This window comes from Coturnix japonica, chromosome 2 (assembly GCF_054131305.1).
Source record: "Coturnix japonica strain WE chromosome 2, WE-NBRP24, whole genome shotgun sequence".
Classification (NCBI taxonomy): Eukaryota; Metazoa; Chordata; class Aves; order Galliformes; family Phasianidae; genus Coturnix; species Coturnix japonica.
The window spans coordinates 68,934,788-68,960,231 of record NC_140664.1 but is presented as its reverse complement, the minus strand read 5'-3'; the positions used below and the strand labels follow the sequence as shown (position 1 = coordinate 68,960,231).

Below are 25,444 nucleotides of genomic sequence, written 5' to 3'. Positions count from 1 at the left end.
TCTGATAGTGTAATCTCTTGGCTTGCTTTTGGTTCTGTGGTGAGGCTGACCTCTGGAGTCATAGAATCATAGAATGGTTTGGGCTGGAAGAGACCTTTAAGAACATCTAATTCTAGCCCCCTGTTATAGGCAGGGACACCTCCCTCTAGAAGAGTTTGCTCAAAGCCCCCTCCAGCCTGCCCTTGGATGATTCTAGGGAGGGCCATCCACAACTTTTCTGAGCAGTACTGTGGAGCCTTTATCCATTCTGCCATTTATTGTCACTTTACTTTTTCTCCTTTGGAGCCCCTGAGATTTTTCCCACTTGGATCAGTGTCTGAAATGAGCACATGATGGTGTTCCCTCTTGCTTTTGCCACAGCAGCTCATCTAGCTGGGAGAGATGAGAGAAACAGAAACTCAGCAATCTCAGCTATGTTCTGGTAGTAAAGATTGCAAAAGTGGCATTCTCTGAAAACAGTGTGGCATGAATCCTTATTGTGACTAAGGTGCCTCTGTGCCTGAATTTGTTTTTTTGCTGTTTACTTTCTTTTATAGCAGTACAGTGTAACTGCTTGTTCACTTTCCTTAGACATCTTTGTCTCGTCACATAGTATGTGCAGTGTTGTTTAAAAACAGTATGTTTTCAAGGAATCCTGATTCTATTCCTCATTTTTCAGGTGCCTGCTTTGTCACCTGGGGTATGATCTATGTCTGATACTGAAGCTGTTTTGACTGGTGTGAGAAATGTGAGTATTTTGAAGTAAGTTGGACTGACAAATCTCTGTTTGCACATTTGAATTTATGAAAAACTTTAATGTCTCTGTGTCACGGAATCCTTCTATAGCATAACAGGTATACAACAATATCTTTGACTCCATCTCATAAAGATGATGTGAAAATGAATCATTTAATATTTGCAGTGCTTTCTGGTACTGTTGTGATGAGCACTGTAAGAAAACCCACAAGCAAATGAATGATTAATTGATCAAATCAGGCTCTGAGTAGTAAACAGTAAACAAGACTTTCATACTGAATTTTAAAATTAAGGCCAAATTATCAATATTTCCTTATTCAATTGTCACTGTCCATTCAGAGTATTGAAGGAGATGGGAATCCTGTGGAAAGACCATAATTGCATCTTAAGGATGGAGTATTTCCAGTACAACTGGAAATGATAATGTTGGTAGGCTGTTTTTTCTTTCTTTATCAAAGCCACCTTTGGTATTAGTTATGGTTTGTATTTTGGATTAAAGATGAAGTGTGTCATTCTTTCTGAATTGCTTGAATTTATGTCTGCAAGGCTCCTAATAGACCTTCACTTCTGTTTTCAGAATTTCCTGTCTTGCCATGAATCATTTTTCTAATTGCACCTAAGCATCAAAAGAAGAGCATAACACCATCTCTGATCATTGCAGAACAGTTTCTGAATATAATTTTAAGACTGAATGTTATCTCTTGATAATAATTGCTCTTAAGAAAAACTAATAGAAGAGTTAAACTTTTCTGCTGAGTACAAGCATAAGGACAAGAAATTCTTTTTGATAGAATTACAGGTACAGGAATAGCTTCTTCCATTTCTCAACCTTGTGACCTTCTTTTGGATAACTCTGAGTGCTTTGATTTTGAGGCTGAAAAAGAAAACAGGGAGATATTTGAAGCTCCACTACACAAAAATATGTCAATGATTCAGACTGACTTATAGTTTCTCTAATAACCAAAGTCACCTGCAATTTTTTATAGTCCTAGAGCATAAGCCATCTATTACATATAATCAATTCTACCGTGAAGATGGAACTGATGTTTATTTTTTCCTATACATTCCCTCCCTACTTCCTAAGGTGAATTTTTAAAAATCTATTCACGTAATTTGATCAATTTAAAATACTGAATACGCTGAGGTAATTATAGCAAAATTCTTTGCATTTTATTCTGTCCACTTACGGTAAGGCTACTCACTGACAGTGCAGCATTAAAGATAAACTAGCATTTACATGAAAACAGCCATGATTTACATCTGCCATTTTTAAAGTCCTTTTAACAGATTTTGAAGTAGACATTGCAAAGTGGTGGTTTATATTTTAAAACTGAGGGCTTCATCTCTTGCACTCTACAACTTCCTGAAGGGAGGTTGTGATGAGGAGGGGCTTGGCCTCTTCTCCCAGGCAACAAACAGGACCCGGGGAAATGGCCACAAGTTGTATCAGATGAGGTTTAGTCTGGACATAAGAAGGAATTTTTTCTCTCAGAGAGTTGTCAGGCACTGGAATGGCTGCCCCGGGAGGTGGTGGAGTCGCCATCCCTGGCAGTGTTCAAGATGCATCTGGATAGGGAGCTAGGAGATATGGTTTAGTGGTTTTTCTATAGGTATGGTAAAGAGAGGATGGTTGGCCTAGATGATCTTGTAGGTCCTTTCCAACCCTGTGATTCTATGATTTTTTCTCTGAAAATGATGCTTGAAATCAATGGGAGAGTTAAAGAAGGAATTTCAGTCACTAAAGATGAGTTCTGTGTTTTTTAAATAAAAGAGAGGAAAAGAGCTGTTGCTTTACTTTAGCAAAATTGTGTCAGCTCAGTTTTCTGTTTATTTATGGTAAAACTCTGTTTCCAGATTTTGAATGCACGCATTTAACAAGATGTGGTCACTCAATATGGGGGTGATGAGTCCAACATTTGATCAGGTTGTCCCTTGACATTCACCAGGCACTTTCATAAAGCTCTTCATTGAGAGATCATGACCGGTATAAAGGCATTTAATGAATATTCCATAGTTGAGAAAAAGCCTCTTAAGATCTAGAATTTCAGAAATACCAAAGTTTAACCATATAAAAATATCTTCAGGCCAGTTATTATTGTCACGTTCAGGTACAGACTGTTTTATACCTTTTTCTTGAGATTGTTACCCCCCCTAACAAATTTATTGACTTCCTAGTGAAATTTGTAAGTATATTCTATTCATTTCATATTTAAAAATCTTTTCTACTTAGATATATTAATGTAAGCTGCATGCATATTTAAAACAATTTGGAATGATTATATGCTTATATTACATGATTATATATTATATATATATTATATTATCGTGTAGGTAATGTAGACACACCCAAAGAATGTTCTATTTTTTGTATGAAATCCCTGAATTTTGAATCACTGTTGTGCAAGACTTCGTGAAACTGAAGAGCAGAATGTTCTTGGACATTTGTTCTCTACCAGCCTCAATGTTCTTTTCTTCTCTGACTTAACAATTTCTGTGCAAGAACACTGATCAAATATATCCTAGAGGCAAGCACAGCTCTTGTCGATTTGATATTGCTGTAAGTATGATAAATAGCAGCTATGGCATAGTATTGTTTTCAAATGTCATTTGGTTTTGTTTTTAAAGCAAACAGATCTTTTTGAGACTTCTGGAACAATCTGAAAAGAACACTGGTACTTAAGAATATGAACGCAAATTTTGATGAAAACCTCTGGTATAACAGTCAAGTGATAGGAAGGAAATAACAGATTCAGTACAAAAGAATACATCTGCCATTTAGAACTGTGGAAAAATCGGAGCCTTAAGTACAAAAGGAAGTAGAGAAATGTCTTGGAAGAAGGAGAATTTCCTTCCCAGATTCCAAAGCTGGCAAAGATCAGTAATCACACTTCTTATTTTCTACATTAGAGTAGGTAATATGTTATATTCTGCACCAGTATAAACTTAAAAATGATGGATACATCTTTCCAAAAGGTGTACCAAATTATTACAGGTTATTAGAGATAGTTGTTAAAGGCCAATAGTTATCCCTCTGTCAACATTTTCTTAGGACCTTAAGTAATCTGAAATAAGAGTTAGGATAGAATAAATAGCTGAGTTGTAAGGGACCTACAGAGATCCTCAAGTTGAACTGCTGGACTGCTTTGGGGCTTATAGAAGGTTAATCACAGGCAGCCATGGGACATCGAACACCTCACTAAGTAGCCTGTTCCAATTTCTAATCACCTTCATGGTACAGAAATGTTTTCCAGTGCCCAGTATGACATTTCCCTGACACAGCATTATGCTCATCCTGCCGGTGGTAACCAGGAGCAGAGCCTGGCATCTCCCTCTGCTCCCCCTCCTCAGGAAGCTTCAGAGAGCAACTGAAGTAACCTCTGGTCCTCCTCTTCTCCAAACTGGAGTATCTGGCAGGCTGCATAGAGGAAAAGGATGTTAGTTGGCAGGTAGCTGGATATGGGCCAGCAGTGTGCCTAAGTGGCCAAGAAGGTCAATCACATCCTAGCTTGTATCAGAATGGCTTAGTCAGCAGCACTAGGGAGGTGTTTGTCCCTCTCTACTCATCCCTGGTGAGGCTGCATCTCGAGTACAGCGTTCTGTTTTGGGCCCCTCACTACAAGAAAGACACTGAGGCCCTGGAGCATGTCCGAAGAAGGGCAACAAAGCTGATAAAGGTTCTGAAACACAAGTCTTATGAAGAGTGTCCGAGAAAACTGTGATTATTTAATCTAGGGAAGAGGAGGCTTGGGAGACCTCATCGCTCTCTACAGCTACCTGAAGGGAAGTTGTAGCGAGGTAGAAGTTGGCCTATTTTCCCAGGTACCTAGTGACAGGACAAGAGGTAATGGCCACAAGCTGAGCCAGGGGAGATTCAAGTTGGTTGTAGGAAAATTTCTCAAAAGATTGGTGAAGTATTGGAACAGGCTGCCAAGGAGGTGGTGGAATTACCATGCATGAAGGTTTTCAAGAACATGATGATGAAGATGAGAGATGTGGTTTAGTGGGCACAGGTAATGGGTTGATGGTTGGTCTAGATGATCTGTGTGATCTGTTCCAACTTTAATGATTCTGTGATTCTGTGCTTCTTTGATGATACCTGAAACTTAGAGACAGAAGGCCTGAAGCAGTGCATGCACCTTTCTCTTGTGATGCAAGTAAAGACCTGAGTTATAAACTGTGGACGTGGAGTTCTTCATGTTTTTACCCAGAAATCTCAAATCATCATCATAGTATCACAGTCTTGTGTGGGTTGGAAGGGACCTTAAAGATCATCGAGTCCAACCCCCCAGGATTTGAGCCTCTGTGTAGCAGAGCGGCACTTCTACCACTTGCGCCACAGGGGGGATTTGAACCCAGGGCCTCCAGTGTTGCAACACGGCATTCCTACCACTTGCGCCACCGGGGTACGCGGTAATAATCTTGATCATGATGTGGAAGGTGCCTGTAAGCTACTATGTACTTGTCTTAGGCATGTATGAATGGAAATATAAATCAGTTTGGCTTGTACTGTGTGCAACAATAATATCAGGAACAGAAAGCAAATGTCTCTTTTCCACTCTTGCTCTGCTGATCCAAGAGTGTAAGAAAATTCACTAATGCTTGTAGAATTCTGCCTGCTGTCAATAGCACTTTTGAGATGTGTCTTTAGCCTGTTCCCAATGAGAACAAGACATTTGCTTACTTTCCTCCTGCTCTTAATATCTTCCCTCTAATATTTCATGGTCTTGGATAGTTACTGGAGTATTGGGCACAGCTGTAAATGGAAGCCTTAAAACTGTGATAAAATAAGTGACTGTCTTGAGGAAGAAGATAAATCAGTCCTTTCTGAGGGTCACATGAGTTTACCAGGCCTCTTTTCTGTTTGATCTGGGAACTTGACAGCTCAGGACTTGTCAGAGCAGTGTTGTGCCAGTGCCCAGCCTCTTTGAAACAAGATCACTAGGGAGCCATGGGAATGTTAAGGTGGCCAGGAATAATAATTAGACATAAAGATGGAAGGAAACTTCAATTTTACTACTGATGCTGTTTACTGAAGATCTTGGAACTATTTTTCTGTCTGTAATGAACTATACTGCTAGACTGTTCGGAATTACAATATTACAATTTTCATCAGCTGATGAGTGAAAACTCTCAGGTTTTATTTCCATCCATATTGCTGATAAAATCAGAGAATTATTTACAGTATTGAAGGCCCTTGAAGAGAATGTTTCTTTCAATAAATAAATTGAAGCATCTCATACTCCAAAAGTTTTTCGTTTTTGTTTTAAACTTCTAAGTAAGTGTCCTTTGCAGTGAAGTCTTTCATCTCATGGGAACTGTCTACTCCTTGTTTTAGTCCTAAAATATCATCAAAGTCAGTGGGAAAGAAGAAAAAAATATCTGCAACCTCCAAAATAAAAGCACAGTTTATGAAGAAACAAATATTTTCAGGGCTGGACATTTAAATTGAATTTTTGTATGGATTTAGAATTTTTGCTTTTTCTGCTAAGAATCAAATATGAAATGTGTGAGGAATGTGTGCAACCACGTCTGACTAATTTTGTTCTTCATGGGAGCACAGGAAGTCGCTATTTGGTGTAGAAAGAAATCAGAAGTGCATATCAGAAACATCTCCCAGTCCATTTGGAAAAATAAAATCCAGACTGTCCTCCTTCCACCCCTGCTGAAAATATGCTAACTTGGATGTTCTTCGATCTCAGTAAGCTCTCAAGGTCATCAGAGTAATTTTTCAAAGCCTTGCTGCCTCAGTATTCTTACAGATAATAGCATCAAGCACGTTATCTCCTGCTCTTCAATTTTACTTTGACTTCCTGCAATTTACATCCCATTGTCCACTCATATTTTCTGCATTCTTTTGGAATAAATCAAATATCACTTCTTATGTTGGCTCTGGACTTAATAAAATTCAGACATGCAGCATTTGGGATTTTTAAAATAACACATTTTAATACAAAGATGTGAGATATCTTTTGAAATCTGTGGTGGATGTTTGTTTCCTGCTGGGCTTAATTTAGGAATCCAGTGCTAGCATTAAACCAAGGGGGAAAATATTTGCTCTTTCATCTGTGTGCCACATCCCATCTGAAATCACAAACAGCTTCTTTAAATTTCTGGTCTTCATCCGCAGCTGGATATACATAATGTTCATGCCTGTCTGATGCACGAGACATATAGAGCCTTTAAAAAATAAATAAATTGTTAAGCTATTTCTGTGCTTCTTGTCTTAGACCTCATAATCATCTGCAGTTTGGGTGAAGGTGTAGCTCTTTCTTTTTCTAAAGAAACCACTTCTTATCAAACTGAAAGTCCTGATTTTGTTAGAAAACAATATGCAGGTAATAATGCTTGGACAATAAGTAATTTCCTTATAGAAGGGAATCCTGTTCCTTATTTTAACATTCTCTTTGAATACAGAAAGAAGTATCTTCAGCCATTTCAAGGACAAAATTTAGAAGAGTTAAACCCAAATTTGAATCTCTGTATTCAGCACCTGTTCTGTAGCTCTCGCAACCTGTACCAGATGCCCTGTAGAAGGACTTGTTTTTGTGCAAGCTTGTGTGGGTTCAGCTGTTCTCCTTCTTAGATCCCATTGAACAGCTAGGATCAGAGTTTAAAGAAAGCCTTTCATTTTTGCTTGGAAAATTTCCAACTTTGTTCAAAACTCATCTTGGGCCCATTGTGCTATAATAGAGATTAGACACAAAGAGGATATGTTAAAAATGTTATTGAATTGTAAAATGAAACACTGAAATGTTGGACGCTAGAATCAATGCTGGCTCCGTAATCTCAGTTGGTATGTTGCAGGTACATATTATGATACAGATTTTAGTTGTAGATTTGAATCTTTTCTCTGTAGTTTGTCTGCCTCATTTACATGCGTCCCTTCTCACCTCTCCCTCCCTCAAAAGGAAAGCAGTCTTTAAACTGATGAATTATTTGATGTTTTGTTTTCTCTTTGTTTGGTATACGAGCAAATTACGGTTACTGAATGCTGTTCCAGCCCTGATATGAGGGCAAAGTAATTAATTTTTTCCTGCAGTTCTCTGTGGTAATCAGCCAGCTGTGGAACAGAGATCCTGTGTGATGTAACAATGACATTTAATTGTGATTGCAAGGGAAGCCATACAGTTTTAGAGAGTTTAGATATTGAAATTTAAGTTATTTTTATAAGGTATGTGTGCAGATTTTTATTTTCTGCTGGCTGAAGAGACCTGGGAAAATTCTGAGTAAACAAGAGGTTGTGTTCATGACTCGACAGACCATTCATTGATACACTGCCAGTTCCTGCTCCAAAGCAAGTGTGATCTAAAACTTCCCAAGGGAAAAGCCATTAGGATTTAATACAGCATACTCTTAAATTCATTTGTTTGCAGAAACTAAAGTTCATGTTTATATGAAAGGAAAATTTCAGCCTAAACAGTTTAATTTTGCTGGAAATGGATTCTTTGTTGCTAAAAATATCTGGCCCACTTGGTCTTTGGATACACTGCTTAGATTATTTAAGTACTGTTTTTGTGCAAGGCTGAGAAATTCCATTAACACCCTGACTTATTTACTTTTTTCAAAATAGCAAGTTGTTAGCATGTTAAAAATGTTCCACATGTAGTGGGCAATAGCCAGATGTGCTGTCCCACCAAGATTATGGCAGCTACAGCCATCAGTTAGGATGGGATGGGGTAAAAGGAATCATAGAATTACTCAGGTTGGAAAAGACCTCAAAGATCATCACTTCCAACCACAGCCTGACCATAGTACCCTAACTCTAAAAACCCTCTGCTAAATCATATCTCTAAGCACTGCATCCAAATGGCTCTTAAACACATCCAGGGATGGTGACTCAGCTACCTCCCTGGGGAGCCTATTCCAGTGTTTGACTACCCTTTCTGTAAAGCGTTTTCTAACATCCAACCTAAACTTTGTAGATGGGCACATCCCATCTACAGCAGGGAGAAGGAGAGTTGTCTTTTTGCCGTCCCTTAAAGGAATACAGTGGAACAGGGAAATTCAGTTTGAGTACAAGTAAAGATATGACAGAATAAACTAAGTAATGATCTCAGTGACATGGCACTGTATCCACAAAAACATTCCGCTGATCTCATGTTGATATGTTCATCATTTATGTGAAGTTGCGATTTCTCATAATTATAGTAAATCTTGTGTAGACAGTATTTCACCTGTTCAGAACTTACAGTGTGTAAACATCATGAATGACCTATTCAAGAATCTGTTCTTTCTCTTATCAGAGCAGTAAGTTGTCACAAAGTCAAACTGTCCAAATGATGAGTTATCATCAGTATACTACCTATTTCCACTATGGTACATGGTTAGCCAGCTTTGCTATTGTCAGTAAGATAATGCCTGAAAATTGTGCTAAAGTTGTACGCAGGATAACTCAGAAACATGAAGATGACCTTTTTTTTTTTTTTTTTTTTTTTATTTACGAAAATAAAAACTAAGCTATTTAAAAAACAAACCAATAAAAAACATTTTCTGTTATCATCTTTTGATGTATTTGTTCAATTGAAATAGTCTTCTTCATTTTGTTCTATGGGAAGGTGAACTAGAAGAAAATCTTGTAGGCTTGAGGTAAACCTTTCAAAAATGACAGAAAACTGATAAAACTGATTAAAGACATTAAGAACCAATAGTTTTTACAGTGTTTAGCCAGTGAAAGGTCCTTTGCTTAATCCCACTGAGACAAATGTTTCAGAGCACATCGCGGTTCTGAAGGAGGGTCTATTCAGCTTGTAAGCTGAAATGTTTGGGGAATGCTACCTTCAAGATTTGCTGCTGTCATGTATGTTGGAAAAAAATTTGGTGTTTGCATGGTTCTAGTAGTTATTTTTACTGCAGCATTTTCTACATTTAGAATGGGATACTCACAAGCAGCCTTAGCTCATGTGCATGAAAATACTTTGTTTTTCATGAGCGCAGAGTAGAACTTTGCTCATACCTGACTTTTATCTTTTCTTTTCTTTTTTTTTTTTTTTTTTTTTAATTATTGCATGTTGTCTTAACTTCAAAAATTGCTATGAATTCTTAGTGTCAGTTTCTCAAATGGTTGTATTTTGTCCTAGTAAGGTAATTTCTTTTCTTGCGGGCTAATGGTTGTTGTTATGACATATATTCTCCCTCCCAGGACTTTACTGCTTATTCCTTTGATGTGTCTTACAAAAGTCCAAAGAGCTACAAGGACATACTTGACCGTCATGTAACTATATATAAAGTCAAATTTGACCAAAATGAAACCAGCAGTAACTGTGCTTCTGTGTTTTAATGGGATATTTACATAATACATTAGGATATTGTGCTAACATTTCAGGTATTTCAGTTTCTCCTCATTGATGTTACTCTTAAAATTGTTTTAGTGGATTGTGTGCCAGTAAACAAAAAAGGCATCAAACTTTCAAATGTAATCTGCACAGGAGGAATATTTTTCTATTATGTCTCAACGGAAGAAAGAAAAACAGGCTTTCAGCCTCTTATTTTCTTTACAAGTAAAAACATAGCTCATGTGCATGTTCTATCTGCAATGAAATAAAATCTAAATTGTATAGTTCACATGCAAAAGCTGCCCTTGTATGTCCCTTTGACACTTGATAGCTTGCTAGCTTCTACTTCATCTTAAGTTGGTACCCAGATTGACTGAAATAATTAATGAGGCCCATACATAACTACTGGTAGAAAATAAGGAAAGTTGAACATGTGTTTTAATGGACCTGTAACGAAACCTCACAGTGAGACAGAGGCAGTGCGTAGAGTTCACTAGTTAGCAGTGCTGAGATTCAGATTCTCATGCCTATAAGCAGAGACTCTACTGGGTGACAGATGAACCTGGAGGTACGTCCTCTATAGGAGATGGAAAAGCTTAGCAATATAGGTCAGCTTTGCTCTGGGGCTAAAGCCAGCCACTTGGAACAGCTATGTGCTCATGGGCAAAGGGGAAATTTTACACCTAGCCACATTTCCTCTGTTCTCAAGGTATTTTTTTGGCACACTAGAGCAAAGTAGTTTAAACTTGGGTATGGAAAAATTCAGAAAGCTTTCTCCTCAAGGCAGTCTATTAGTGAAAAGGAATACTGTAGGGCTGGAAAACTGAATACTCTTCTGAAAATTACTAAGACCTTCAGGAACAATGCTGAATGTATGTGTAACTTATAAATCACTTTTCAACTGAACAGAATCATGTAGCTGAACTAAACCAGAGTTTTCTAGATGAATTGGTAGGTTATATTTATTCCCACCTTTCAAAACTGAAAAAAAAATGTGCATTTTAAGTTATATTTGAGGAATTACATGCAACTTCTCTGGCTTCCTTAAAAAGGAAAGGGTGAGAAACAGAAATGACTCTGCTTATCTATAATGATTAAGTCCAATCCTCTTAACTACAATTTAACTTGATTCAGCCAATCCCATTCTTTTCTGCTCTGCTACTGACCTTCCAGCAGATTTTTAAAAAAGGTTCTAAAAAAAAATTGTCATTAATTCATTAATAATAATTCTTTAAATCCTTTTCCTTTTGGCATCTTTTTGTCCTTTGAATTTAAAGAAATTTATGTATATGTATAAATATATTTATTTATATAAACATTTTGCACTAAAAATTTGGAGAAATTTAAATTCATGGCCAAACCTTTGATATGCTTTGCTAAGAATTCTAAATGCTTTGGATATAATGTGTTGCAAGAATTGCAAGTACCTTGCTATTTTGGTATGTGCTTTGTAGAATAAATGGATAATGATATTGAAGAATAAATGGAAGCAATCTTGAGGCATGCAGGATGAAGAATTACTGTTGTTATCTAATAAATTAAATCTGTAGTTTTTGGAAACTATTAGTCCTGTACCTTGTCTTCCTGGCTCTTCTGAAGTCTTTGCTTTGAAAATATAGTGACTTCATAATAGAATATATTACCAATTTCTTCCTAAAGTTGGTTTAATGGTTGTTGTTTTTTTTTCTTCCCATTGCCATAAGTTTACCTGGACTTGAACTATAAAGCATTGTTCATTCTTTGTGTTCTTTCTGCCTTTTCTATGGAAAAGCTGGCAATGTATTTTCAGCTGTCACAAGTCAGTTTAAATGGTTTCCTTAAATGGTGGTATATTATAGAATGGTTGTTTATAAATATGCACATGTACTTAAACCCAATAACTGTCAAACATTTGCATGTTAATGAAGTTTTACAGCTTTAAGCAGTGGCTAGCAAGCAGGAACTGTGGAGATAGATAGGATTTATACTAAGGATCTCAAGTAAACTGCCATTAGATGTAAATAGAGAATAGAGCTCCTATTGACTGACTGAGACATCGTTACTGACACTTTTTTTCCCCCTTATATTCTAGCAGATACACAGCAAAACTAATCTCTTGCTGTCTCCAACCTTTTCATTTTTTTCTCCAGAATAAATCTCTACTGAAGATGTAACTGAATACCCTTCTTTCTCAAACATACAGCAGAACTCATAAGGGAATAATTACAAGTTTGATACAGCTCTCTTAGTGTCATCAACTGAATGATTCTTGGATTCAAAGTCCCGGATGAGTTTGTAAGCTTTTTAAAACTAAGCTTCTGCACTGAAATAGTATGAGTTTTAAGTAATGTTTTCCTTGGAAGATCAAAGAAAATACCATGGTATTCATGTGTATTTTTATTTGTGTAGCTTCTGAAAGAAATTTGTGTATCTAGTAGCATACATTTTCTGGGTGAGATAAGGAAGTGAAAGAGTGATGGTTTATTGGGCCTACATAAAGAGTTGTCTGTAGGGCTAGCAAAGTCTTCTAGAGTCTGGTCACCCATGTATTTATTCTCTAGAAGATTTTTGTGTGTGTGTGTGACCTGATAGTACTGACATGGCATTTCCTGGTGGGGTGTATCCTAGATGGATTGCTCAGTGTCACTATTTGTTTTATCTTGTGCAGATTTTGATCATGTGAAATTTTTAGAAACTGCTGTGAAGAGCTTGACTTATATCCATTTTGTAGGCCCAGGATCTGCTGTTTCATCCCTGAAGCTGTCCTGCTTCCTGTCTGAACAAGCACTGGTTCCTCAGCTTCTCACAGTGCTTCAGCTCACAGCCATCTTGGCAGCCCTCCACTGACTTGCTCCTGCTTTTTGATATCTGTCTTGGTTTGGAGGGTCCCATACTGGGCTAAGTTTGGAGTCTAATGAGTGCTGAGTAGAAGGGGATAATTGCTTCCCTTTGCTGTGCTCTGGCTCATCCAGCCCAAAATGTTCTTGGCCATCTCCACTGCCAGAGCCCACTTCTATCTTTTGCTCAACTTGTCACCCACCTGGACACCCAGCACCTTCCCACAGGGCTGCTCCCCACCCAACCTGTCCCAGCCCGTATGGCTGCCAGAGTGCAGGGCTGTGCATCTGTCCATCCTGAATTTGGTGACATTTCTGTTGCTCTGTCCCTCCAGCCAATGTAGGGATTCCTCCAGGCATAAGGGATTTCTGCTGATTTCCATGACTTTTCAAAGACCATAGAGAGAAGCCATGCTGTGAAAGCAACCACCTTTTCCTACATCACTGGATAATCCATTTCCAAGGTCTGCAGTTGTATTGTGTTCAGCTGAGCTGAAATTATGGCTGCTTCTACTGACCTGAGGAAGAGCAGAAGTGAATTATTGTTTGTTAATTAAAGAAAAAATTGAAATCTCTTGTTTTTTGTTGAAAGTGGTGAGCCTATGCAGCCAGGCTCCACAAGGAGCAAGCTGTGCTCAGCCCTGGAGGCTCACAGGTTCTCAGATCCTGTTTCTGTGGGAACAAGTGTTGGATCAGCTAGTGTGATGTATGCAAGAATAACAACACACGTGTATTGACTTTCTGGATACCTGAGCTACTTCTGTGGTTGCGAACTGCCTGCCTTCCGCTGCATGTCTTAAGTTGCACTCAAGGAACAGATCGAACAGATCTGCTCTGCCTTTTAAGACTATTGTTTGTAGGGAACTAAGAAGTGCTTTAATGCATGGCATATAAGATAACACTGCTATAGAGATGTTGTTCAACCAGAGCTTAGTCCAGACTCTCTGTTCTACTAATGCTAACTGCCATGGCCAAGTGTTGCATTTGTTAATACTTTGCAACCTTAGGACAAGGACTACTGTTCTGGCAACTCCCATAAAGGAGAAGGCAGAAGACTCCTACAGAACTTGGGGAGTGGTAGTATTAACAGTATAATTTTTCTTTCCCTATCCTTTTTTTTTCTGCCTTCTTTTTAAAAATCCTAGTTCATCATAATTAGTAGAGCTGTGCAAAAAGCTGTACTCAGATTATCTTAGTTCAGCCAAAAATGAAGGGGAAAAACATTACAGCACAGTTGTGTTCAACATTATTTTAGATGTCAGACTGTAAAACCTGGTGGTCAAAAATAATTTTCTAGCATAAGGCCAGGCCTATAATTAGTGGCAATTGAGCTTTAAAACTGTGCATCTACTGTGGATGTGGATTTAACTCATCTTGCTACGTAGATAATGGCAAAATTGTTCTTAATCCGTGAGCCAAATTTCTTTTTCACTGGCCACTTTCTAAATGAACTTCTTTTAAAACCTTTTCTTTATGTGTAACACCAGACACTTTTGTGTATTGTGATTTAATTACACAATAAATAGAAATGAACATAAATTTCATGGGGAGGTGTGAATAAGGAGTTTGCATCTGAGAAAAGGAACGCCTATTGTCATGCCTATTGAGCAGCAGTAGGATGAAAATCTCAGTGTGCTTGACAGTGACATATTCTTTTGCCCTTGCCATCATTCTAAGAAGACTTTGTAGAGCACATTGAGCTCTGGAGAGCTGTGTTTGTTTTTGTAATGATTTTTTCTGCCCTTCTTTGCCTTTTTGATTTTTTATTTTATTAATTACTCTGGATCCTAATGCCATGAAACAGTTTGTCAGACTACTAGCATACACCAGAGAAACTGCTGGCTTCTTCAGTTTGACCAGCTGAACCCCAGTTGTCCAAACCTGCAGCCAGGGATTGATGTGGTGTGGGAAACCTCTAGTATGCTTCCTCTCCTAATGAGCATGCTGCTAGAAAAGCAGTGTTCATAGAGACCCCAGGGCTGTTTCCACAAGCTGGAAGAGTTGCTTCTCCTGTAGGGGATCCCTCAGTGGCGTGGTACCTTCTTGTATTGCTCTCCAGCTTCTGCAACAGCACTTATTGCAGTGTACTGATAAAATTGATTTTGCTTGCAGAAGTTGCATTTCACAGAGGTTCTGAGTGTTACTGAATCACCCTTAGTAAACTGTGCTTTCCTGTATTAGTTTTTCTAGAATATGAGGTCCTGACTTATTTCTCAATTTACCTGCTTTCCAACTCAAATCCACTTTATACCAGCCGTTTTGCCCAGAAAACATATTTTCTACAGTCGGAGCACTTTGACATTGTAAGAAAAAGACAAACAACTTAACTTTAATTGAAAAAATCTTTCATTGACTTACCTCTGGTTGTCAGTTAGAATCTTGGTACCAGTGATAGCTGCAGTTGTCATTTTGGCTAAAAAACCTGTGCCGTGTCAAAAAGTAATCCTGTTTATTTTCAGTACACTGATACTTGGCAATTCTGAACAGGTCATAAACTCATTAAAATCTCTAAATTAATTATTAACCGATGCTCATACAGGAGCTCAATACAAATTGTGTTTACACAAAAGCATAAAAAAAATCCAAACACCTGTGCTATGCTTTTTTTTTTTAAAAGTTTCAACAAATGTGTATATTCTTTGCACTGTGCAGGACTTGTGGGAGAAGGCAGATGCCTCAGAGGAGAATGCAGCATTAGTTGACTGTCAGTTATTAAAAACAAACCACGTAGAAACCTCAAAGGCTGCTTGGCTTCTTTTGTTGCTCCAGGAAGTATAGGCTGCAAGAAGGGTTTCTAGAACCCATTTCTCATATTCATGCTTGCCTTAGGGTGACTTTTTACCCCATTAGTGCTGTGTTCTTGTGAGTGATACACTGGCTACGTTCTGTCCAAGTCTAGTGGTGCTTGGTGGAGTAGGCAAACATGGCAGTGTGATGGACCTGATCAGCAGAAGCTAACAGACAAGCTCAGACCTAGTTTGTAGAAAGCTTGACAAGCTATTACTAGGATTATCAGGAAATGACTTCTTTCCTACTAGTTTTCCACCTTTTTTTTTTTTTTTTTGTGGATATGCCCATAATCAGAGGCACTTAAAGTGGCTCTCAGTTTCTCTGTCCAGTTTGTACTAGCATTTAAATAGACTGTGAAGCAATAAATATCTCATCCTTTGTAGTCCAAAAGCCAACACAGGACAGGGGGGCTGTGAAGGGGCACAGGAAAAGCAGAGCCAAAGAAAACACCAGGAGAAGAGAGGAAGAAGCAGAGGGAGTATTGGGAATCTGTCAGGTGCAGAGAAGGCCCTCTGACTTAATTGATTTGTTACAACACTTAGCATAGAGCAGTAAAAAGAGCCTTTCTATCCCAAGAGGTTTTATGTTTGCAATTGCAGTATGCTCCTGCTGGGAAGATTATATTCTGTGTCTGAGTTATGGCAAACTGGAATTGTTTTGTAGTAAAGATTTTTTAACAAATGTGAAACATCATACTGCTTGTTCCCACCTATGTTAATTAAAAAATAAATAAAAAGAAGAAGAAAAAAAGAAAAGTAGTATGCTGCAGGTGTACTGCAGGTTTGGTTGGATTACTAAGCCTCCCTGATTAGCTTCTTATGTCCCAAGAACATACTGAACACATGCTCCGGTGCTGTTCAAAGGCTCTGTGAGAGGCAGGGCCTGACTGCAAGTTCTATTACACTGAAGGTGGTGGCCAGAGTTGAACAGCTGCTATAAACCTGCTGAACATTTTCATTTATAAATAATTTTATATCGTTTCTGGAACAGAAACAATGCAAACGTTTACAAATGTTGTAGCTGAGATTCAGGCTGAACAGTAAGCGTGAAATGTTATTAAATAATTAACAGATAAAAAAGGTCTCTCTAGTGTCTTAAATACAGATGCTTAGGTTAGAGACATTTTAATTGAAACACGTTGACAGCTTTTCTTCCTTGCAGTGTGCTTGCCTAGGGTTCATATGGGTCTCCCATTGTCCAAGAATCATGCTGTAATTTAGCCTAGGACAGTATATTTGTTAGGTATGAGGTTCACCTGCTTCATGGGCAGGAAGTGATGTTCCTGTTCCCTGACAAAGTCTCCCTCAGAAAACCTTCATTCCCCCCACTCCCTGTATGTACTGGTAATATAGCAGATTGGACTGTTCAAGATACTGGTTTTGTTTCAGACGGAATGTAGCTAAGTAGTACATGGACCCATTTCCCAAATCTTCCTTCCAGCTTCAGTGGAGCATATCCAACCTTTGCAGTGGAGGCCTGGCTAGAAACAGTCTCAGAGGTCACCATGGGAAGGGCACACTCCACTGAAGGATAGATGCTTCTTCCTCTCAGGATGCTGCTATTCAATGGAAAAACAAAACATATCTTTGCAGTTTGAAGAAGAGAAAACCTTAGGTTTGCTCAGTAACAGAGATCTCAAAAATTGTGCTGCCCAAGAAACTTCAGGCAAGTTCCCAACTCCTGATAGTGATTTACCATGTCACTATCACATGTCACTATCACTTGGTGGCCTTGATGGAATCATCTTCCCCTGGCCTTGCTATCCTTTAGCTCATGAATTATTATTATTATTATTATTATTATTATTATTATTATTATTATTATTATTATTATTAAGCTCATGTTCTTATTTGGACTAAGTATCTATTTTTGCCATTGTAGTGGAACAGGTGTGGGCTGGATGAGAAAACGTGTCTATTTTGAAGAAACGTGGTGAAGGTCTCTCTCCATTGTATGCTTTTACTGCCCCAAGTGATGGATAATGTAAACTTTTTCTGCTTTGAGTGTGACAGGGATTTTTATCTGTTTTCTTAACAAATTTCTATTTGAAAGATAAAGTAAAAGGAGTTGGTGACTATCTCTTATGACTCATATGACTTTGTGAACAATAGAGTAGTAACTAAGTGACTAAATATGTGGATGCTCAGAATATGCTAGCTGGACATTTAATGGGAAATATTGCAAGAGAGAGACTGTAGACCTGCAAACTTTTGCTGCTTCTGTGTTCTGGACATGGATCAACTGTGTGTGTGCTGACATGCATTTTTAAGTTAGGTGCATTACAGCTTAATCTCTTTCTGGAAATTTGGTAGTGAAGGCAGGTAGAATTGAAAGACTTATAGGTATTTGTCAGACTTAAAGGATGAATTGATGTATGGGGCAGATATTTATCACATAGAAGAAGCACTTAGGTTAGAAACTGGCATAGTTCTTGTAGCAGTTCCTTCCTCTCCTGTTGAAGTGGTTGGAAATCTTATGTGCTAGTTAATGAGATGTTGGTAGCAATCACTGGAAAGCAGAAATAAAGAAGGATTTCTGGTCAATTGTTTTATGCTGAACAGGCAGGCCTCTGATACAGCTCTATATCTCATCTGTTGGCATAATTTACAAGGAATTAAATATAACTTGCCTTACTTTATACTAAGTAAGTACAATACATTTTCAAACTACAACATAGTGGCTTTGGTTTAATGACACTTGACAACTACAATGTATTTTTATTACAGCTTCAGTGTATTAACAGCCCATGAAATGGTTGCCTGGGTATTAGCGTTACTTTTCAGAACTGAGTTTGCACTTTCTTCTGAGAGCTCAAATTTTTGTGTTGGGCTTTGCTCTAAAGACAAGATGCTGAATAAAAAGCTGGGAAACTGAAGTCTAGAACCATTAAAACCTGGGTTTCCAAAAACTGATGCTAATTGGCATATGACTTCTGTCAACTCCTTTTCCCCTCGGTTGTGATAATGTAAATGGCATGTCTGTGTGTATGTCTACCTTCCAATCTCCTTGTCTGTCCCCATTTCACTCATTCAGGCATAGTTCTTAAGTATCTGATGTGTGTAAGCTCATTCTGCAGCCTTTTGCTCTATCAAGGCACTAAATAGCCCTCTCTTGCATGTATTCTATTTAACAAAATCCTGGGAACACACTGTCTTTGAGATGCATGTATATGTGTTCAGTGAACAGGTTAAAAAAATTATGGGAACAAGGGCAGATAGACCGCCACGTGCATATTACACATAATGAACCAAAAGGCTTTGCATGTTTAAGAACAGTGTAACAAGTATTGCTTGTGATTATTTATTTGTTTATTTATTTATTTATTTAGTGCACTGGATGAATTTTTACAAGCTCTGAAAATTAAATCCCACTTCAAGAAGAAATTGATTTGCCTTTGGGTTTTTTTCCAGCCCTGTTATTTATTTATATATTTATTTTACTTCTCTCTAATCCATCTTCATAAGTGGTTTAAGAGAAATGCTGACACACTCTTACCTCTGCCATCACCAGTGGGTGCTATTCTAAAAGTGTATAATGATTTTAATGAATATTGTGGCTCCAAGTTAGACACTGAACCTGAATTGAAAGCATTCACCAGTGAAAAAAGGATAGGCCTTTATTGATAGCTAGTCAAAAGTGAAGACTTAGCTGTAATTATTTACAAATCAATTAATGGACCTTTCCTCTAACACCCTATCCGTCAAAGACTGGCTAAGAGCGTAGGAGAGCCTTGATAAGAATACACCATGAAACAAAATCAATTGTCTTTTGTCATTCTGACAGAAGAGAGCTATACATGTAGATTAACCCAGAATGCAATAGGAATATGTCCACAGGCTGGAAGATAACCCAATTTCATAAAATCAAGGTTGTCATAACAGTATTTTAATAATTGATGGCAAGATTAGAAGTTATCTTACATCTTAGTGGCAAGAAAGAAAACCATTTCAGGTGCAGAAATGCAACTCTTTAAAGCTAGATTTATTTCCTCAACTTGGGAATTCATCCTTAATGTCAGCTAATATAAAGAATCTACACCTGTAGCACATGCTTTTAAAGTCATATGTTTACAATTGTGGCTGGCAGTTGCAACAGCGAACAATATACATTGCTGGTGCAGGTGAGTTTGTGATGCTGAAGAAAAGCAGCCAATAATTTTTACCTTGCTTTTTGGAAAGAAGTTTATTTTTATTTTTTAATTAAAATGTACAAAGAAGTCTTTAATTCAGATTTGAGGTTGAAGTTATGATGATCTTCATACTGTAGGGTAAGGCAAAAATTAAAAGCAAAACTCAAACAAAAAATATTAGTCATAAAGAGTCATCAGTAGAGTGTTATGGACAAAAGAAAAGGTCAACAGAATAACCTTTCTGTAATGGGTAATGTAGTCATGCATGTGTTTCCCCTTTCCAGGCTTGGTCTGAACAAACTTGAGTGGATTGCTGGGTGTCCACATGACGAAAGCTTTGCATTGATCTGTCGGGTAACCATAGACATGTGCGCTGCTTTGTCAGAGGCTTGGGTCCTGACATGGAGTGAGTTTTGAGAGCAAATCACAGTGGCTAGAAGTATGTGATGAATGTTAGAATGAATGATAACAAAGCACTAATTTTAAAATCATCTTAGTACTGTTAGACCATGAGACGTTAAAAGAGGGGGAAATGAGAGTCTGCCATCTATTGAGTGTTCATGTACAGCAGTCCCTAAGAAGACTCCTTGGTGCTTTCTAAGTTCTTGTAGTTTACAGAGGCACTAAGAGTAAAGCATACAAGTTGGGAGAACTGTGCTTTCCTTGGTGACCATAACTCACAAATGAACTAGCATGTCAGATGAGTTTAGCTACTCATTTTTTAATGTTTCCCCCTACTTGTTTTCATTAATATATTTTTAAAATTTTAATGTTTTTTCTTGTCGACTGTATTTCATATATAAGTATTCATCTATCATTGCCCCTACCCTGGCTGTGCTGTTCAAAGACTATTTCTTTTCCTTTCCCCACGCCGTCTCTAGATGGGGCAGAGAGGAAGGGGTAGGTGGGGAACTGCAGAATTAAAACCACATCCTAGTATCCTCCCTGAAGTAATTCCCCTCTAAGAAAATAATTGTCTCATCTGTGAGAAACTGAACTCTTCATTTAAACTTATTCAGTTTCTCATGTATCAAAATGACATGGTGATATGACAACATTGTAGACAGGTAGCATCATGGGAAAAACAACCTGTTTTCAGCGCATTTGACACAAACTTAGTTTTTCTAGACATGAAGATAAAATTAGGTATATTTTTTTACATATGCCATAACCTTGGCATTGGTCCAGGAATGCTGACCAGAAGTTGGGACTGAGGTGTGTGGGTTTTTTTGTTTTGTTTTTTTCTTTTTAATTTCTCCTCCTAGTTTTGCTCACGGTCATGGATTGACACATGTTTCTTGGAAAAAAAAAAGCTTTATATGTTTTCTAGTCAAGAACCATTTGCTTCAGGGAAAATTTGACTTAGACTGAAAGCGAGGTGAGTAGAAGAAAAGGAGTGAAAGTACAAAATGAGTTTCAAATCATTGCTTGCCACAGTCTTGAATGTTTTGTTTTTTTCTTTTGTTTACATTAGGGAGAGGAACATTTGGGTATAGCACAGCAACAGTGAGCAGCACTGACTGTTTTGTATAGCGGTTTTCCTTGGAGGCTCACCTGTTCTATGTGATTTTCTTCTTGTGTCTTAAAAACATGCTATGCTTCTAGTATTTCTGTCCTATTTTGTCTGTTAGTTAGTAGTTAATACTGTGGGGAAAGAAACATGTCTCTCTGCAAAAAAATAGTTTTTAAGTGCACTTTAAGTTTTTCTATGTGCATACCTTGATTTCTGGTGACTTTTTAAACAGACAGCAAATGAAGGATGCCCACACTGTCTAATTAGGATGTAGATGCTACTCAGAAATCCAAGATTTAAGTCCTAACTCAGTGAAGAAAATCTGGTGTTTACTTGAGGTTAAAACATTCCACCAATAAATAGTGTAAACACTAAGCAGTTGCTTTTAATAAAATCCCTTGCTAAGTTCTTAATGTCCACTGAAGGTATCTGGAATACATTTTTATTTAGACAAATGTAACAAAGTCTTTCTCCTGAGGCAAATTTCATGTACTGATTAACATCTTTATTTCTCACCCACCCACCCCCCCAAGTTTACATCTTTTCCCAGTTAAGTTTTGCCCTGCCTGCACATCTAGGAGTGATACAGTGCGTGACAACTAATGCTGAACTTCTGTTTTCAGAATAAAGGATTATATGAGCTTTGTGTGTGCAAATGAGATGTGAAGGAAGTAGATGAGGCATTTGGACAAAGTAAGGGGTCCTCTTCCTCTTCCTCTTCCTCTTCCTCTTCCTCTTCCTCTTCCTCTTCCTCTTCCTCTTCCTCTTCCTCTTCCTCTTCCTCTTCCTCTTCTCTCCTTTTTTTTGAGTGAAACAAAATATACCTGAGTATCAATTCGAAATGTGGCTTAGTTGCTCCAGAAGTGGTTGAGCTGTCATTATTTTTTATTTACTTCTGTCTTTGAAGAATTTATCTATAAGGTTTCAAACAAAAGGATGACATATTTCAACATCAAAAGTATGCGTACCTGGGACAGATGTGAATCACAGTCTCATCAGATTCAAATCCCCAATGCATCAAGTTCAACAAACTAAAAATATCACATTAGGAGAACATAAATCTTATCGTTGATGAAGTAAATGGTTCTCCATGACTCAGGGAAGTTCATTTGGTATTTTTAACCGTGCTTTCCCAGGCTTTTCCCCTAAATTATTGTGATAGTATAAAACTTCTAAACAAACTCAAAAGAGCCTATTTGCCAACAGCAATCTTAATACATTTTGAACAACTAAATTAAATATTTTGTTATCTAGATTTGCAGATGAAATCAACATTTTTACATTCATATTGTATTTCTGGTTCTCAGAATGCTGGGATTCCAAACAAGGTTAATGTTCCATTTAGTTTGATGTTCATGCAGTAGGTCGCCCTTTTTGACAGGCTTCTAGGTTTCCATTTTAGATCTATGCTTGCTGACTCCCCATGATTTATTGAAAATATTAAACATTTTTATAAATAATGGCATAGAATGATCTGAAGATCCAGCATCTCTCCTTAACATCCCAAGGAAGAAATGTTGCTAACAGCAGACCAGGAAATTGAAATATAAACTTGTATTGTAAATTGCATACAAGTGCAAAATGGTATGAGATGATGTAACTTTCTCTTGTAAAGCGTAGTAAGGAGGAGAAATGTTAATTGTCTTACAGTTAAACAAAGTGACACATGATTAACATCAGCCAGTTTTTGATGACATTTCTTTGAAACTGTAGTATTTTTAATTGCTTAATAGCATAGTCAGCCTAAAGATGGCTTTTACAAAAAGGAACTTTTTTTCCTTACCCTTACTGTATGTAGGTTCCAGTCAGTGTTGCTGTTAGAGATAGAAAAACTGTTTACTTCATCAGTACCCCCTTCATCCAAAGTTAGCTGTAAATCTTAATTCTATTTTTACTGCTGAGGAATACAAGAGAGACACTAATGCAGGAGACAGGAACTGAGCACTAGTTCTAGAAAAAAAAGAAAAATGTCATGGGATTAAAAAAAAAAAAAAGGAGAAGAAAATGAAGGCAATGAAGAAAGAAAATAGAAATTATGGGAAAGGTGTATGAAGGAACAAAAGAAAAAGCAAATATCAAATTTTAAAAATTTGTCAAAATAATGTGTGCTGTAGCCTGTACTACTTTTAGGCTTTTGGTTAGGAAAGATGTTGCTGTTGGTTATACATGAACTAATAGGTAAATTGAATCAAATGGAAACAAGAATGTTAAATTCAACTAAAGTTTGAGGTCAGGTTTTACAGCCTTAGAGAGCTTAAGAATTGCAGATCACTGAACCTGCTGAAACATGCTTATGTATGAATGCTACTCTTCACAGAGTTAGTATAGCAGTCTCAGTTGTCAATATTATTGGCTTATTGCTGCCTTACCTTTAGGGAACAACCTCATGAACCAAGAAGAGTGCATTGTTACTATTGGTCCTTGTAGCCCTGCATCAGAATGGGAATGCTAGTGGACTCCAGGGTAGATAGTGGCTTTGTGGTATTTGTTATATAGGATTATTTTATGTTAGCACACTGTCAAAGCATAAAGACTCAAATGCATAGGCAAAAAGTCTTCCTTTAGCTGTGTACTGTGTTCTCATTCCACAGGACAGATATGAGCAGGTAGAAGAACATGAATGCTAAAGTAACAGAAGACAGCCAACCAAACCAGCTCTTGTACCCCTAACCTGTGGAAATACCAGCAAATTTCTGTGGGACAAGTTCAGTGAGAATTTATAGCATTGGCTACTACCCCACTACCTGTGGTTATAGAAGTAGCTTATAGGTAAACAAAACCTTGTCTACCAGAGGGATGCATGGGATGGGGCAAGTCCCTAGCATGTCTGCTGGCCCGTGCTTTGCTGAGTGCAGTCAGAAACTGGATTCACCTTACTGGGGGGACCTGCACAGCAAGCATGATAAGAGTATTTTTCATATCAGTCATGGACAAGTAGATAATGCTGCCTCACAACTTTGAGGGTCTTCTGTCCGTTTTGACATTCTAACTAGGGATTCCTAGGGAAGAGTAACATACCACTGGTAGTGTGATAAAGTGAATAACAAAGGTCTTAAATACAGTCATTGTAAGTTTTTCACAAAAGTCATTATTTAAATATAAAGACATGAAGGAATACATTTTCAAAGTATTGCCTGGAGGACTGGGTGTATATATTTCTTTGTAGTGAGAGGAGTAGTACATTTCAGACCTTGTTCTGTGTTAAAAAGTGCTCAGTAGATGAGATCTGAGGGCATGCAAGTTTAGAAAAATTTGCTTTAGGAGGTCCAGATTGAACCTTAAAAGCTATATGTAGTCCTCAAAGCCTGGCTTGCATATTCACTTTCCCTGACATTTCAAGGTGAGGAGAACGTCATTTGCTCACAGGTTTTTCATTAATGTTGAAAGGATATCAAAAGAACAATCAGCTCTCACAATGGTATGGATTTCTTTGTATCACTATACATGTAAATAGTTGTGCATGTGCAAGTTAGACATAGTTCTAGGGCTGCAGTTAAATTGCTGGTGCAATTTACATGCCCATTGCACTAAGGTTGGACTGCTCTGGTTTATGTGCAGCTCTTGTTGTTTGAGTAACATTTAGGAATGTTGCTTATTCTTTCTGGAAATAAAGGCTAAATGACAAGTGGGTGAACAAATAGTTTACAATTGTTCATGCCGTAACGAGCCTATCTGTTTTATTCCTTATGAACTGCTTTCACCTCAGGTTTGCTCTTAAAATGTTACACAAACAACTGAGGGGTGCCTTTTAGCCAGCTGCCTTAGCCATTCCCTTTGAAGCAGGTGTGCCATGTGAGCCTGCCAGCACAGACATCAGTGAGCTCTCCTAGTGCGCCTTTGGCTTATTAGATGTAATGCTTGCTACTTTTCATTTTGTTGAAAGCCAGAGCTATAATAATGTGGGTCCTCTTTATCTGCCTAGACAAAGAGAAAGGTAACCCCAACTACAAAATAAGCTGAGCATAGTTTACCCAAATACAGGGACCATTATAAAGCAGAATATTTCCCTATCCAATAAACCAGGTTCAAGAGCTAGTTGCAAATCCCTGAGTGGATCAAGGGCTTCTCAGGTGAAGGATGTTGGGAACTGAGGAATCTCTGGTGAGCAGCTGTGGCTGATGAGATAGAGATTAGCTGTGAAGTACTGCCCCAGAGAGTTCCTGCTGTGTGGTTACCAGCTCTGAGCCTA

General features: G+C 37.8%; 1 long non-coding RNA gene across 9 annotated transcripts in view; it reads left to right on the top strand.

Moving 5' to 3' along the window:
• Window positions 1-25,444, top strand: part of LOC107309733 (uncharacterized) — a 237,197-nt gene that overhangs the window by 147,584 nt on the left and 64,169 nt on the right. For 8 of the 9 annotated variants that reach the window (XR_004306136.2, XR_004306132.2, XR_014943530.1 and 5 more), the window contains one exon: window positions 659-727. This is a non-coding gene — a long non-coding RNA (uncharacterized LOC107309733). Of the gene's footprint in view, window positions 1-658; window positions 742-25,444 lie in introns of all 9 variants that reach the window. The other variant, XR_014943535.1, reaches the window with a different exon arrangement.